We start from the raw sequence: 15,066 nt of genomic DNA, 5'->3' as shown, positions 1-15,066 counted from the left end.
AAGAATATGTGGTATCAGGTTTGGTATATCCACTATATAGAGCCTATCTTGATGTATGGGAAAGATCTATCGACCTTCCAGTGGACCCCGTCTTGGGATATATGATATATCATTATCATGGGATATATGATATAACATGGGACATGCCGCATGGACTCCTATATTTATACAAGGAGCATTTTCTTTAGTTTATACTCTTGGTATGTGACATGCCGGTGAAGGTCAATTATGGATTATTATTGTCTGCCTTATTAGATAATCATGCATATGTACTTTATTACATCATGATATATGCCCATACGCATCATATGTATGCTTGTTATGAGGAGTGATTGATCATAACATGTGTTGTTGGGCTGGTTTATTATGAGACTCCTTGTGAGACGGAGTGGCCCAACATGAGTGCGCGGTTCGCGCAGGTTTGATGTATAACTGGATAGTATGACTCATGCATCTCATATTTGTGTAGCATGATCACTGTACATCCTAGCAATATTAGGGCCATGACCTCCATAGGTATATCGTGGATGGCTACTTGGGACACCGAAAATGTTTGGTTCTAGCATATGGGTATCTAATATGTCCGTGGGTGAAAGTCCCTAAACCCCTTAGTAACAGGGACGCTCCAACATCTAGATCAAGTGGATGTATAAGTGTCAAGTGCCAAATACAAGGAGGTCGCGCTTCCCACGGCGTCGTGGTCAGTTGGAAGGGGGTGTGGCCTTACCCGCCTGAGGGAGTAGGTAATGACTAGGTTGAGTTTGACCCAGCTTGAGAAATGGGTCCGCTATCGATGAGCCGGGCTAATATTAGCAGGCAGATAGTGAGGTCTCTTCCACTTACCAAGTTGTGCGCTTGATGGGGCGACAAGCTGGCGTAGAGTGTACTAGACCCCAGTGATGATCCTAGATATATAGGGTACTTATATGTGGACTTACTAAGCAGGAGTTGTGTACTTAGTATTTGATTGATTCATTCATTCATTCACTATCCACTCGAGTTGGTGGTGCACAACTAATTCGTTATGTGTACCTTCATAATGGTAAGGATTTCGGTTGGGGGCGTGACCAACCTAAGATCAGGAGTAGTTTATCACATTGAGTGTAGCTATCCAAATTTAGGTATGTGACTAGTTTGGATAGAAGTCCTCTGTGATGAACCCCACAACTTACGATACCGTGTGGTTTCATCCCGACTACACACTCCAGTTTTGTTATCCCTTTTGCCTTGCATCCTCTGCATATGACATTTAGTTTATGATATTTCTGCATTGCATAGCTTAGATACTGCTGAAGGTATTCATGGACTCATCAGGATTTACATATTAGATTACTTCCTCAATATATGATATTATCTTATTATGTCTTTGCATCGTATAGCCAGGATAAGGCTGATGGTATTTATGGATTTGCTAGCATTTCCGCTTACTCTGATATTGATATGGTTGGCACATGTAGTGCACACACATACACCACCCTCAAAGCTTCTTGTAAGCTTATGCACGACTGTTTCATGCAGGTGACGGTAGGTCACAGCAGCATTGAGGCAGGAGCTTGTGGTAGATCACTTTGGAGTTTTTGTTATTTATGTATTTCCCTTCAAGCATTGTACTCGAATGTTTATATTAGTGGATATGTGGTGTTGATGTTGTTCTTATGATTTGGGTACACTTGTGGTTATGCTTCTTTACAAAAAAAAATTCATTCTCAAAATCCTCCTTGTAGAATCCCAGGCCAAGTATCATGCCATATTGGACTGCTCCACGAGGACAGTTATTTCGAACAAGAAACAAATGCATTCGATTTGGGAGTGATGTTTTATTTAAACCAACCTGATTTAAATGATTTTAAACTCGCAAGTATACGAATCAGACGTAGATATGGTACGTATTACGAGATCGTTCCCACGAGGACTGGTTGTCACAATTCAAAATTAAAGACTCTTCTTAACTAATCCAACAAATATTTGAGATGGTAATTGAGTAAACTAAACAAAAATCAATGGAAAAATAACCGAGAGCAATAAGGAAAATTCAATCAAGGAGAAGACTAGGACTTTCGAATCCACCTCTAATTATCATAAACCTTGTTCTACCTGTTGATTCACCCTAATTCAGATTGATATCAAAATAAATACAGCGCACTCTATGTCCTTGGCCAGGCACACAGAATGTATAATTCCTTAAAGCATATAAATCACATCTTTTCATCCATGGTCAGGCATGGAGAGATGTAGATTCCTGTTTCTTCCTCTATAGGAACCTGTTCATAGTCAGACACAAGCACCTAGAATAATATTCCAAACAACATCCATAACTAGACTTTGGTTAAGCTCATAGCATAGAGAAGTACAGAAATTTCAGTCTAGCACACTAGAGAAAGAAACAAATCAATCGAGTTAAGATTAAATCAACAAACAAGGATCATTCAAGTTAGAGGTTTCATCTCAGCCCTAGCTAAGGAATTTAGCTATCCATGTGATCCATTAGAAAGTAAGAAAAATAATATTGATGAAATAAAAATATTCTTCTCTCCTCTTTCTTCTCTTTTCTTCTCTTTCTCTTCTCTTTCTCTTCTCTGGATCTGTTCCCTGGCTCCCCTCTCCCTTGTCCACCTTTTGCATCTCTTTTTATAGCTGTTGGAGTGGCTGGAGTGGTGAAACTCAGATTTGGAAAGTTGTCGCATGCGCAGCGAAACCATTTTTGCAGCAAACTTTTGTGCCTTCATAAGTCCCTTGTTCTTTGTACTTTATCCGTAAAATCAATGTCTCCTGGGATGTTTTTGGCTGGTCTATACGATGGATGGATCAGATCTTCCATCTGATCAAAGATGGTGGGCCACAACCGCCCGGAAGTCCGTTTTTCGCGGACGTGCGTAAGCCTTCGCATGTCCAGCGCTGTGATGCTCGGTGGGCCCCACATAAGCGTTTTCGGAGAAATTCATGCCGTCCATTGGATGCACGACGAAATTTCGGTCAGATATGGATGGTTTTGAACATCCATTGACGCGACCCATAGAAGAAATTACAATAAAATCAATTTTGAACGTCACAGGACAGTCCACTTGTGGCCTCTGTATCTCACACGTGTGCACATATGGGTACAAAATGTAAACATGGTTTTATATTTATCAAATCCCTCCACACGATGAACGGCTTGGATAAGACGTACGTGCCATGGGCAGGCCCCACGGAGATCCGTAAAAACGGACTTTCCGTCCGTTACGCAGCGCCAGAAACGGATGTTTCCGTTATGAGAGGAAGAAGCGGGTCAGCGCCTGCTGACCCGCTTTAGTCGGTCTGGTGCTCATCAGGCGTGTGTATACCATGTACACACGATGTATATATGGGGTCCACTGTGATGCTGTCGAGAAATCCAATTCGTCCATCCTATTTCTCATCTTACTTAAACCGTCTAGGTTAATTTTGAAGTATCCAAATTGTAGGTGGGCCTAAAATTAGAGATTAATGGGCTGATGTGTCCGTTCGCCCACTTCTCGAGATATCCAATGGTTGAAATTTAATATGTACGGTTTATTTATGGCCTCCAGGCCATGTATGAAGTTTCGAGTCAATCGGATGGCGAAAACCATATGATCTTGCATTCTGGACCATTTTCAGGCCTTTTTAACGTGAACGGCTTGATTTTCTCGAATCCCTGGCTTGTGAATTCTTCAGTCTTAGTTCTCTTGAGTGCGTCCCTTGCTCTAGTGACTTCGAAGTGTCAAATCTATGCTTGTAGTATTCTTTTTCCATCAACGCTCCTGATTTCATCCTGCAACAAAAATATAATTAAAATATTCCATTAAGCATTATCATGTACATAAAATCATGCAATAATTAGGGTCTGATATGCAATATTCGACCCTTATCAGTGAGCCAGGTTTCCGAATTTAGGGCATGATAATTTCCATGTTGATTTAGTTTCGGGTGACGAGACTGTACCTTTAGATTGATTGTTCGTATTTGATATTTGGGTGATGCCCCTTATCTTATTGATTTACATATTATTAGACATTATGTCGTACCTTTGAAATTGTCTATTCATAATTGATATTGGGTGACGAACCCTGATTTGGATTAGGGGACACAAACGATGAGTCACGCGATCCTACTCACTTGACTGTTGTTGTAATTGTGGTACTCTAGTATTTATAATATATTGTTTGAATTTGGATTAATAAAGGATTGGATAAAGCAAGCATACATGACATATGGTCATTACCGGTTGCCTGGGTCACTGTTAAGGACTAGAGTACTGTTTAAATGATCCTCATTTTATTACATGTGCATTATCAAGTGCTTGGTTGACTATTAAAGATAACAATAATATTTGAACGACCCGTATTTTATTCCCAAGACATGTATTTGCACATCATAATATACATGTATTTAATTAACTAGTTTAAGAAATTTTTTTGAAAAGGCCGAGCTATATGTCCTAGAGGGGGGGGGGGGGGTTGAATAGGACAGTGCCAAATTTAAAATAATAACAACAAAATTAAATAATGACATAGCCAAATAAAGGAAATCAATTCACAATGCTAAAATGAAAGGCAACCTCAATAAACAAGTATTGAGAGGTTGATACAAATGTTGTTCTAAGGACAACCTTACGCCATAAAAACCAAGGGTTTATGGTAGGACAACCTTATTTCTAGAACAATTTGAATATCAAAAACTCAAATTGGAAAGGAAATAAAGGAAATAGCAAGAATTTAAATCTAAATTATTACAACATTCCCCACAGTACTTGAAATAAAAATATTACAACATTCACATCCACACATACATTCCACAAACTTGAGTGATAAAAGATAGGAAATGTAAATCACACATCCACAAAACACAAAGAGTTATAGGGGTTCACCTATGTGTACACCAACTATTAAACAACAGCCACATAGCTTGCTACTCCACTCCTAATATCTCACACAAGGGATATTAGCGTTCACTATGAAAATAGGTTTCACAGGTTCACCTAAAACCTTCACAATTGTGTCTTTCAAATGGGCTTACACAATTCAAAAACCCCACTTCTGAGTTTTCCTAACTCTCCTCAGATAACCACTAGATTGAGATTTTTCTAGCTTAACTCAAACAAAAACCAAAATGAAGGAAATTTACAATACAGTAAAATACCTGGATTTCTCCTTTTGTAGCAGCCCGGAAGAACCAATCGGAGTAGAAGTTCGAATGTGGAAGTTCAACGTCCAATACTCACTTTGAAATGGTTATAGGTTCTAATTGATTTTAAATTAAACCAGTTGGGCTAACTATATTTGATTTTGATTCCAAGAAGAAGGAATACGACAATTCCTCTTTTCAATACAGATTGGAATATAGAAACAAAATCAAATTAATAAAGCTAACAAAAGAGAATATTAAATAAGCACAATGTAGCTTAAAAATGAACACAAACTTATCTCAGAGTGATGCCTTGATTTTTCTTGAAATTTGATATAAAACTTTAAAATTCGTGTTCTATTTATAGTTGCAGAAATCTCATCTACGACTGGTCCTGAGGATGCTACGACTGGTCGTATACCGAATAGATTTTTGAAATTTTAAACGCGATCGGATAAAACCGTTTCACGACTAGTCGTAGGGTGTCCACGACTGGTCGTGAGCCCTCCACAACTAGTCATGAGCATCCTACGACTGGTCGTGAGAAACTAGGAACAATTGCTAGAATTTGAGTTGTAGGTCCAGGACTAGTCGTAGGACGAGTCGTGCACTATTTAAATGACCGGTCGAACAGAGTCTAGGACTGGTCGTAGCTCAACCAAGAAATTTTGAAAATTTATAACAACTTAGGACTAGTCTTGGAATTTTTTGAACAGGTCGAGCCAGAGCTAGGACTAATCGAACAGAGTTTAGGACTTGTCTTAGAACAGTCCAAATACATGTAAAGTAATTCAATTTAAATTATGTATACAAAATGACCTATCTTAAGGTCAATTTAAGGTCAATCATACCATGAAAGTGACGTATGAACATTGAGACTTCATTTCTTCAGATGATAGTTGCCATTTGAAGATTATGAAGCTTGAGATCTCTCTATTGGCTGTAACATTGAGCTTGAGATCTTCTAGAGCTTGAATTACACTTAATCTTGAGTTGTACTTCTTATAGCTTGAATTACACTTGACTTGGGTCTTGAACAAGATCACTTCTTCCGTTTTAGCTTGTACTTGCATTACTTGAAATGATTTGAAGTAGTTCTTCATTCTTGACTTGAAGTAAAGTGTTTAGAGAGGTGATGCAATGTCTTGAACATATATACCAATGAGCTACACAAGACATAGATTGAGGTTTTGGCACCACAAAATTTGACAACCAAAGGAGCATAAAACCATAGCTAAAACCATAGCACTTACAATCTCCCCCTTTTGTCAAATTTGTGACAAAACACACTAAAAAAAAATAAGAGAAGCACAACCTTCTTAATAACGAATCATGCACCAGCTATATAAGAGAACTAGTTATAGCTTGGTTAAAGAATCATGCACCAGTTGTCATTAACTAGCACAAATTCTTACTCCCCCTGAGTAACACACACATATGTTACTACCCTTACTAGCTTTCAATTCATATCCATTCCAATCAATCCGCACTATTTGAAATCTTCTCCCCCTTTTTGTCACAATATGACAAAGGAAGCAAAAAAGAAATGAAAAAGGATAATAAACAGGAGTAAGAAAAGGATTAAATAGACAAGATTTAAGCAAATTAAAGTCCACAAACTATTAACCAATTCAAATCCACAAACAAAGGTCTGTCAACCAAACTAAAGTAAAATCAAGGTTCACATACCAACAAAGGTAAAACAGTATTAGAGTTAATACAGACCAAAGGATAAAACACTTAATCAGATCGAGATGGAGGAGCACGTATGGTAGGATCAAGTTGATGAAGGCCTTTGTTTATGTGCCTAAGATACTTGCACATATATTTAAATTGTAAATCATGGGTAACATTCATGTTCTCAACTTTCTCCTCAAGTGCACGAAGATGAGCATCAAAATCAGATGTCTCATAGTCAGGATCATTAGTAGAATCAGATTCAAGTTCATCAAAGATATCATCCATATTAACATCATCAGGAAGATTGCCAGCTTCATATTCATTCCCTACTTTAGCTCCATCACCAACATCTACTTGGCCAGGAGCCAATTCCAATTTCATCTTATTTATATTTGAATTGTTAAAAATAAGATGATGGATAGGAGCCTCTCCAACAGGTATAGCAACTAACATGTGATTAGCTAACACAGTCATAAGATAGGCAAACGGAATATCACTATGACCTGGATGGAGACAAAACTGAATGATGGAATGACATATCAAAGAAGGCAGACAAACTTTAGTACCAGAGATAATAGAATGCAAAACCCGAACCATAAATGAAGTCGATCAGTTCAGTTTCGTTACCTGAACGAGGATACAGATTTGAAATAAAAAATCTGTGGAGAACTCTGTATCTGGGTAACAAATACTTTGAGGGGAGTGCATTCCATTTATGAGTCCATTGCACATTCATATTACTTAGATCTTTAGTGAGCATGCATTTTTCTAATTCTGAGGGTTTTTTAGCTAAAGTATGAATAGGAATACCCTCATCATTGATAGGTATGTCCATAAGGCCCGAAACCAAATGGCGGTCTACATTAAATGGACTTTCTTTAGCATCAATTTTAAATGTTAAATTCTCAGATGAAAATTCAGAGATACATGCAAACATGGCCCGTGCAATAGGTTGGTATGCAGGCCCACCCTAATGTAAGATGTTAGCCCATCCTACAACTTGGAGAAGAGGAAGAATACCAAAAGGATCAATGTGGTCAAGATCAACAGGTCGTTCAACAATGACATTGCACATACGCAAATCCCACACATGTGAGGGATCATCCTCGGGTGACCGAAGATGTCACCGAGAGATAGGAATTGATCTAAAAGATGATGGACCACGGGAAGTTTTCTTTTTCCCTTTAGCATCCATTTGCATGAAGAACTCAAAGAATCAAGAAGATGCAAATAGGATAGAGTGGGGTTTACAAAGATCAGATTTGGGTGTAGAAAACCCCAAAATCTTCAAGAGAACTTGAAATCAACTACTCCAAGGAAGAAAATGAAGTGATTAGAGCATAAATCTACAAGGAAAACTGAAATGATGCACTTACCTTGAAGAATAAGGCAGTTGGGTAGGACTAGTCGTGCCACAACCGTTGGAGAAGAAGGAAGAAATGAAGAAGAAAACGTTTTTCCCCAATTTTTAAAATGACCAACGCGTTCCATGACTGGTCTTGAGCTGTCCTCGACTGGTCAAGCACATCCACGACTAGTCGTGTACAAACAAAAATATGCATTTTTCATGAAAATTTAAAATTCAAACACGTAAATTATTAAAGATATATATATATACACACACACACAATCATATATACATGCATGAATAATCAATTTAGATTACATATACCAAGATCAAATTTTAATTTATTAAACATACTTTTGTCGAGTGGTTTAGTGAAAATGTCAGCATTCTTCCACTAATTCACAAATGTAATGATACCTAATGTTAATATGCTTGGTACGTGAATGCTGGATTGAATTTTTTAAAATATTTATAGCACTGGAATTATCATAAAATAATATCATTGATTCCTATGCAATTCCATAATCGCTTAACATACGTTTCATCCAAACAAGCGTAGTACATGCACTTCCTACTGCAATGTATTCAGCCTCAGCAGTTGAGAGCGATATAGAACTTTGTTTCTTGCTAAACCAAGAAACCAAACAATTTCCAATATAGAAACAACCACCACTAGTTGATTTCCTGTCATCAATATTACCAGCCCAATCAGCATTTGAGTACCCAGCCAATTGAACATAGTATCATAAGGATACCAGAGACCCAATTTAGCAGTACTTGCGACATATCGCATTATCCACTTAACAGCAGCTAGATGTGACTCTTTAGGATTAGACTGATATCTAGCGCAAATACTAACACTAAAAGCAATATCAGGTCTACTAGTAGTTAAATAAAGTAAACTGCCAATCATACTACGATAAATTTAGGATCAACATTTTTACCAGTAGAGTCCTTTGAGAGTTTTAAAGTTGTACTCATAGGAGTATCAAAATTCTTACCATTCTCAAATCCAAACTTTTTAATCAAGTTCAAAGCATATTTGGTTTGAGAAATAAAAATATCATTAGGTTGTTGTTTTACTTATAGCCCTAGGAAATAATTCAATTCCCCAACCATGCTCATTTCGAACATAGACTTCATTAAATCTACAAACTCAACAGTCATGTTAGAACAGGTAGATCCATAAATAATATCATCAATGTATATCTGCACTATTAAGATGTGATCGTTATGTTTCTTAATAAACAAAGTTTTATCAACACTCCCCATTTAAAAATTATGACTTAGTAAAAACTTAGTCAACTTTTCATACCATGCCCTGGGAGCTTGTTTTAAATCATAGAGAGCCTTTTTAAGGCGATAGACATGATCAGTGCTCTTAGGGTCTTCAAAATTCATTGGTTTTTCAACATACACTTCTTCATGTAAATTACCATTTAAGAATGTACTTTTTACATCCATTTGATAAATTTTGAATTTTCTAAAGCAAGCAATGGATATGAATAGTCTGATTGATTCAAGATGAGCTACTGGGGCAAAGGTTTCATCATAATCAATGCCTTTAATTTGATTGTACCCTTGTATAACCAGTCTAGCCTTATTTCGAATAATATTATCAAGTTCATCAGACTTATTTTTGAAAATTCACTTAGTTCCAATAATAAATTTATCTTTAGGTCTAGGAACAAGATATCAAACATCATTTCTCACAAATTGGTTAAGCTCTTCTTGCATCACAATTATCCAGTTTTCGTCAGTAAGAGCTTCTTTTACGTTTGCCGGCTCTATCTGGGATGTAAAGCATACGTAGTTACATATACTTTCAAGTGGTTTACGAGTGTGCACACCAGTGAGAGGGTTTCTAAGAATCTGATTGGTTGGATGATCTTTAACAGTCCTCAATTCAGAATTGTTTTGACTTGATGAAGTATCTAGTTTGTCAATTAAAAGAACTTCATCATTATCTGAACTTGGGGTAGGTGTATTCAAGTGATCATCTATGACTACATTAATAGATTCCTAAATAACACCGGTCATTTTGTTCAGTACGTGATATGCACAACTGTTTAAAGAATAACGTAAAAAGATCCCTTCATCACTTTTAGTGTGAAACTTTCTCAGATTTTCACAGTCACGTAGAATATAGCACTTGCTGCCAAAAACTCGAAAGTACTTGACAGTAAGCTTCTTATAGAATCACATCTCATAAGCTGTCTTACAGTTTGACTTTCTCGTATAGACCTGGTTAATTATATAGCATGCAGTATTTATGGTTTCAGCCAAAATATTTTTAGATAGCTTCATACTATTCAACATTACATTAGTCATTTCTTAAAGCACTCTATTTTTTCTTTCTACAATTTTTTATTGTAAAGTTTTGGGGGAAAAAAATTCATGTGATATTCCCTGATCGCTACAAAATTTCTCAAAACTGCTATTCTCAAATTTAGATCCATGATCACTACGGATCTTACAGACTTGAGAACTCTTTTTACTTCATCAAGGGTTTTTGATTTATCCCTTAAAAAAGCTACCCAAGTGAATCTGGTATAATCATCCACGATCACCAGTATTTATTTTTTATCACCTTGACTCTCCATCCTGGTTGGTCCTATTAAATCCATATGGAGAAGCTCGAGTGGTCTTGATGTGGCATTGGAGTTCACCTTCTTGTGAGAGCTCCTAGTTTGCTTGCCAATCTGGCATTCGCTACATATTTTGTCTATTTTTTGTAATTTAGGTAGACCTCTTATTAGTTCTCTTTTGCTCAGTCTATACAAATTACGGTAGTGTACATATCCAAGACGTTTATGCCACAAATCAGTCTCATCGGTGTGGACAATGTAACACGTTTGACTAGATGAGCTAGATTCACTAACAATATAGTAGTTTTCAGAAGTTCTGCGACCAGTTAATATTACTGAACCCTTATTATTTAGAATTTCACAACCTTAGTTAGAAAATCTTACACTATGATTGTTATCACATATTTGAGATATGCTTAACAAATTGTGTTTTAATCCTTTAACGTATAAAACATTTTTAAACAAATAAAGGTTATAGAGTTGAACCTTACCTTGGCCAATAATCTTGCAATTGTTGTCATCGCCGAATGTGACTGACCCATCAATCATGTCTTTGAGATCGGTGAATAGACCTTTATCACCAGTCATATGCCTTGAGCATCCACTGTCTAGGTACCACTTTGAATGGCTTGTAGCTTTGAAAGCAGTGTGGGCAACCAAGCAGGTAACCTTAAGAACCCATTTCATAACTGTTTTGGGTTTAAGAGTATAATTGGTCTTCTTGTATTTGTAATTGTTGTAGGAATGACCCACTGAGTTAGATTTTAAGAGCTCCTTAAGTAGATCAACTATTTTCTCGGCTAAAGGGTTTTGATTCTAATTTTTATAGTTGATATAACTTTTAGGTTTGAAATATTAAAAAGTTTTAACATTTTTAGAAAACTTTTGATTAGAACTATTTCCTGTTGAGTTTAAAGATTCTCATTTCACAAACTTAGGAAAAGTATTCTTCTGTTTAGGAGGAACACTTTTATCGTAGCCCAAACCAGATCGGTCACCACATTTTCTTGATCCAGACAAAAGTTTTTCTAACTTTAGATCACCTTGGGCATATCTCCATGTATCCTTTAAACTTAAAAGAGAAGAGACTTCAAGTTTAAGTTTTTCATTTTCATATTTTAGGTTTTCAATCAGGTAAGTTTTGAAATCTAAATCACATTTTGATTTTTCAAAATAATCTAAAATTTAAGATTTTTATAAAACAAGTGATTCAAAATTTCCTTTAAGTTTTAAAAACTTTTCTTTTTGAAGTTTTAGTTTTACGGTAATTTTATAACTTTCCTTGTATAGGGCATTGTAAGCATATTGAAGATTTTCTTCATTTTCATGATCACTATTTAGATTTTCTTCACTAGTAGAATCATCATGATCTGAAAAAGTGAACTTGGCTAGAGTCATAAGGACTTTAACTTCATTGCCCGACTCGGTTTCAGAATCTTCTGATTTAGAAGAGGCTTTAGAATCAGAGGATTCATCCCAAGTAGCCAACATACTCTTCTTTTTGGGTTTGTCCTTTTTAGGACACTTGTTTACTAAATGTCCATATTCTTGGCAGTTGTAACATTGACTATCTTTTAAAGATTTTCAAGTTCTGGTTTTAGATCTTTTCTTATCATTTGATTTTTGAAAGTCAACCCTCTTTTTACTTTTAAAAATCTTGTAAAACTTTTTCGCTAAAAGAGTCATATCGTCTTCAGAATTTTCTAAATTAGAATTTTCTTGAGAAATACATTTAGAAGATTTAAGATCGATAGATTTACCTTTAGGAGCTTTAGAGTTTAACTCATAGGTTTGTAAAGACCCAACTAGTTCTTTTACCCTCATATTGTCCGTATCATGAAGTTCCTGGATCACGGTTACTTTAGAATTGAACCGTTCAGGAAATGAGCATAGTATCTTTGCACACACTTTACTTTGTGGGATTTTATCGCCAAGACCCCACATAGAGTTTACAACTTCATTTAATCTTGTATAAAAGTTCATAAACATTTCATTTTCTTTTATATGAATTTCCTCAAATTTGGTTGTGAGGAGTTGGACTTTAGATTTCTTGACAATTGAAGTACCCTTGTGTGTCATTTCTAAAATATCCCAAGCTTGCTTTGCAGTATCAAAGGATATAATTCTTTTGAACTCATCCGATAATAGTGCACAAGTGATTGCATTTAGTGCTTTTGCATTGGCATTACTTTCACTTTTATGAACTGTGGTCCAAGTGAAATATGGTGAAACTTTTATTGATTTTAAACCATCGATACTAGTCACTTCAGTGGTAGGGGGTTCCATTCAGTCACTGTGGCTTGCCACACACTCTCATCCATAGATTTAAGGAAAATCCTCATCTTGGCTTTCCAATAGGCATGATTGGAGCCATTAAATGGAGGAGGCTAGTGACGAAAAATTCCGTACAAAGACCCGAGCACCACCTCAACTAGAATTCTCTTAGGACTCAATCCTTTAGAAATTAAACGTGAATTAACTAGCGCTAAACTCGATTACTTGTGAAAATTAGCACCAAACATGTTAAATATGATCTGTAAGACCCAAAATTGGAGCCATTAAATGGCGGAGGCTAGTGACTGAGAGGCTATCAAAATTTGACATCTTATCAATAACTTAGATCGATTAGCTCAGGAAATAAATCCACATATAAAGAATTAGAACTGGCTATTAGGCTCTGATACCACTCGAAAAGGCCAAGCTATATGTCCTAAGGGGGGGGGGGGGGATGAATAGGACAATGCCAAATTTAAAATAATAACAGCGGAATTCAATAATGGATAGCTAAATAATGGAAATCAATTCACAATGCTGAAATGAAAGGCAACCTCAATAAATAAGTATTGAGAGGTTGATGCAAATGTTGTTCTAAGGACAACCTTACACCGTAAAAACCAAGGGTTTATGGCAAGACAACCTTATTTCTAGAACGTTCTTCATATCAAAAACTCAAACCGAAGAGGAATAAATAAATAGCAAGGAATTAAAATAAATTGTAAGAATTTAAATCTAAATTATTACAACATTCCCCACAGTGCTTGAAATGTAAATATTACAACATTAACATCCATACATACATTTTACAAACTTGAATGATAAAAGATAGGAAATATAAATCATACATCCACAAAACACAAAGAGTTATAGGGGTTCGCCTGTGTGTACACCAACTGTTAAACAATAGCCACATAGCTTGCTACTCCACTCCTAATATCCTCACACAGGGGATATTAGCATTCACTATGAAAATAGGTTTTTCTTAGGTTCACCTAAAACCCTCACAATTGTGTCTTTCTAATGGGCTTACACAATTCAAAATCCCATACTCTGAGTTTTCTAGCTCTCCTCAGATAACCAATACTTAGAGATTTTTTTGGCTTAATCTCAAAGAAACCAAAAGCATAGAAGATTTATACAAATGTAAAATACCTGGATTTCTCCTTTTGTAGTAGCCCAGAAGAACCAAGTCGGAGTAGAAGTTCAACGTCCAATACTCACTTTGAAATGGTTCTAGGTTCTAATTGATTTTAAATTAAATCAAGTTAGGTTAGCTCTATTTGATTTTGATTCAAAGAAGAACGAATACGACAATTCCTCTTTTCAATACAGATTGGAATATAGAAACAAAATCAAATTAATAAAGCTAACAAAAGAGAATATTAAATAAGCACAATGTAGGTTAAAAATGAACATAAACTTATCTTAGAGTGATGCCTTGATTTTTCTTGAAATTCAATATAAAACTCTGAAATTAGTGTTCTATTTATAGTTGCAGAAATCTCATCTACAACTGATCCTGAGGACACTATGACTGATCGTAGACTGAATAGATATTTGAAATTTTAAGTGCGATCGGATAAAACCATTTCATGACTGGCCGTAGGGTGTCCACGATTGGTCGTGAGCCCTCCACAACTAGTCATGAGCATCCTACGACTGGTCGTGAGAAACCAGGAATAATTGCTAGAATTTGAGTCGTAGGTCCAGGACTAGTCGTAGGACGAGTCGTGCACTATTCACATGACCATTCGAACAGAGTCTAGGACTGGTCGTAGCTCAACCAAGAAATTTTGAAAATTTGTAACAACTTAGGACTAGTCTTGGAATTTTTTAAACAGGTCGAGCCAGAGCTAGGACTAGTCGAACAGAGTTTAAGACTAGTCTTAGAATAGTCTAAATACATATAAAGTAACTCAATTTGAATTATGTGTGCAAAATGACTTGCCCTAAGGTCAATCTAAGGTCAATCATACCTTGAAAGTGAGGTATGAACATTGAGACTTCATTTCTTCAGATGATGGTTGACCTTTGAAGATTGTGAAGCTT

This window comes from Magnolia sinica, chromosome 8, assembly GCF_029962835.1.
Source record: "Magnolia sinica isolate HGM2019 chromosome 8, MsV1, whole genome shotgun sequence".
NCBI lineage: Eukaryota > Viridiplantae > Streptophyta > Magnoliopsida > Magnoliales > Magnoliaceae > Magnolia > Magnolia sinica.
Note: the sequence above shows the minus strand (reverse complement) of the source record.